The sequence below is a fragment of the Propithecus coquereli genome, unplaced genomic scaffold (assembly GCF_000956105.1).
Source record: "Propithecus coquereli isolate 6110/MARCELLA unplaced genomic scaffold, Pcoq_1.0 Scaffold147, whole genome shotgun sequence".
In the NCBI taxonomy this organism is placed as follows: Eukaryota; Metazoa; Chordata; class Mammalia; order Primates; family Indriidae; genus Propithecus; species Propithecus coquereli.
In genome coordinates, this window is record NW_012139080.1 from 4,217,474 (window position 1) to 4,220,634 (window position 3,161).

The window sequence follows — 3,161 nt, forward strand, 5'->3', positions numbered from 1 at the left end:
GTAATATACACAGATTTATGGAGAACATCTTAAATCAATATGGTTTACAGTAGAAAAGCAGGAATATCATTTTTCACTGTAGACCAAAAGAGACCCTTAATCCAACTACATGTTTACACCAAACTTCCAATACAAGAAAAAAAGCAGAAAACAATATTTTTATTATATGCTACCTTAAGCTTGATTCTAGAGATTATGATTTAGAACTGACAGCAAAATAAAGAGCTTAAATTCCCTCAACCAAAAGAAACTTTTTCAAAATCACCTTCCACATTATCTCTTAGTTCACTAGTTTCTGCACCTACCACTCCAAGGTGGGTGTGGTTTCATTTAGTGCTCTGTCAGCTTTTCAACAATCTTTTAGACTTAGAAGGGATCTTAAAGGTCCTCTAGTAATTTCTAACCCAAATCTTTTAGTTTTACAGATAGGGTAACTGGAGTTTAGATTGGTTAAATGACTTGCCTAAGGTCATTCTGCAAGTTAGTGCCATAGTCAGGACCTGAACCCAGATTTGCTGAACCCTAGTCTCCCCAAGTCCAAAGAAAAAAGCCCTATAGCTACTAGAAGACTAAGTACTCTTCCAATTTAAAAAAGACACTGATTTTCTTAATAGATTGTGAAACTCAGAAACGTGTTTTTATTTTGAAATGTACCAAGTACACAAAAACTGAATAGTCGGTTTAAAAAAAAAAAAATGAATACTCTAAGTACTCAGCACCAAGACTAAAAAAACGTTACCTGACCACTATGCTTCTCTCCAAAAGCATCCTCCCATTACCTCCATCCAGAGATAAGTATTATTCTGATTTTTGTGTAACTTATTCCTTTCCTTTTCTTTACCAGTTTTATCAAATGTGTCTTGAGTCACAATGCTCATAACTGAACTAGCCACTGTCATTTCCACAATATCCTATTGGTTACACATATATTAATATTTCTTATTGTTTCATAATATCACACAGGTTCATGTGGGAGAGGACTATGCAAAGGTGAATACTTGAAGGTGAGGATCACTGAGGTCCATTTTGAAAGATAACCACACACTATAGTTTGCATGTTTTCAGGAGGGAACAAACATGAGAAGCATGTATTCAATCTTCAATCTTAAGAATACAGAAAAATATTTAGAAATATTTCAATTTTTTTGTTTACACAATGAAGAAAAATCATGAGAATATTTGAAGATGTCATCTAGTAGTCATTAAATCAAAGTATTTCTATTATAATACCACGTTAATACCCATTGCTCCTATGCCCATAAATAAGCAAATCAAGATAAAAATCACAATATACACAGATGACATAACGCTGATAAATTATGACATTTTTAGGTTTAAATCTATCCTGGAAGCATGAAAATTAAGGCTTCATAAATTATTACAAGGGAGAAAAGATTACAAAATGAAAAAGAAATTCCAGATTCAAAAATATTATGGAAAACATTAATTCCCCTTCAACTTCAACATGTCTTTTTAAAATAATCCTATGTAAAGTTTTAGTTTCTTGAGTACTTCAGATACTATATTCCTATACAGGTGTTCAGCAACTATCACTACATTTGGTTTTAACTGTTGGAACTATAAATTGAAAGTGGTAGCTCTATAACTGTTCACAAATATTCACTGCCCTCCTTTGAAGGAGAATTATACTATCTATCTCTCCCCTGTTGAATGCAGACATGACCACATGACTTAATTTAGCCGGTGAAATGTTAATATTTAAAAAGCCTTAAAAGTCAGCACATGGTTCAACATATTCTCTTTTCTCTGCTTCTGTGATTGGGTAAGCACATGTTGGGATGGAGTCTCCATCAGCCAGGTCTAATAGAGTCTAAAACTACAATGAACCTGTGATGTATATGTAGCTTGAGCAAGAAAGCAATTTTGCTGCTTTAAGCTGCTGGGATTTTCAGGTTGTTACTGCAGTATAACCTAGCCTTATCATGACATAACTTACACAAAAAAATTTCTTTTCCATTCTAGGGCTATCAAAACCATAAATTTTATATTTGGATTGCTCTATATGAATTAAATGTTTATAAATGTCTATTATAAAACATCTCTCCAAAGCTCATAGAAATTTTCTTTCTGCGGCACAAGGCAGAGCTTCTGTACCTGGTATCCTTAGATAAAGTTTCCCTCAGGCCTTAGGACAGCCAGGAAAACCCTGGAAAAGTCAGAGCCTCTGGGCCACTCACCTCCAGATGCAAGCAACCTTATCTGGTGTTCATCATTGGGTAGCTCCCGTACATGCTGCTCTGCAGTTTTGTCAAATGTGACAAGGAAAGTGCTCCACCCTCTGGTAATCTACTTCACCAGACAGCTGCAGAAAGCACTGCTGCCCATCATAGTAGAGAGGCTCACAGAACTCTTGGAAGAGTTTATGTTCCAGGTGCCCAGATAGCAAGTCACACAGTACAAAGAGAGGAGGTCAGGAGTTGGGGAGCACAAAATCTCCTAGTGAGCAAGGTTTCAAGCAATGGCCTTAAATCTACATATTAATATTTTCCCCCATTTGCCAGTGACATGTGTTTTTAGCACCATAAAAATCTAGCTGCACAGTGATTGCTCAAACAATGCATACGCTTTCTGCCAATTAGAGCTTTGTCATTATCTCAAAACACTTGAAGTTAGAAAATCCAGTTGAATTTGAAATCCTTTCATTTTTACCCCAAGAAAATTTATATTCCATTTTTGGCAAAAATAGCTTATAGATTGTTTAAAAATAACTTCAACTGTTGTAAGTTACCGAATGCTTAGAAAATAAAAATGGTTTGTTTTTATTATCTACTACTCATACAAACAAAATTTTAAAGGGGACTTAATTCTAAGGAATCATCATTTAAAAGCCTAGATCAGGAATTGTATGTTATTTCATGGATAAATCTGATACTTAAAAGCTTATGTTCTCCTAACCTTGTAAACCTAGGCAAAACAGAACAATACAAACAAACAAACAAAAGCTTATGTTCATGGAAGCAAGCACAATTCTCTCACTGGAAACCCTGAAAAGATTTTGAAGTTTTGTACAAATTCAACATTTAGTATCTTTCCTAATTCTTTATATTCAGCTTTGTTTATTCTAGTCATACACTATAAAGAAAATGTAACACATTTTCCATCCAGTTCTATACAGACACTTGTAGATCTCCTTCCAGTTT

The 3,161-nt window shown here is 34.5% G+C and overlaps 1 protein-coding gene across 1 annotated transcript in view; it reads right to left on the minus strand.

The window, feature by feature from the left end:
- Nucleotides 1-3,161, minus strand: part of GKAP1 (G kinase anchoring protein 1) — a 69,584-nt gene that overhangs the window by 54,900 nt on the left and 11,523 nt on the right. The gene's annotated exons all lie outside the window — the stretch shown is intronic.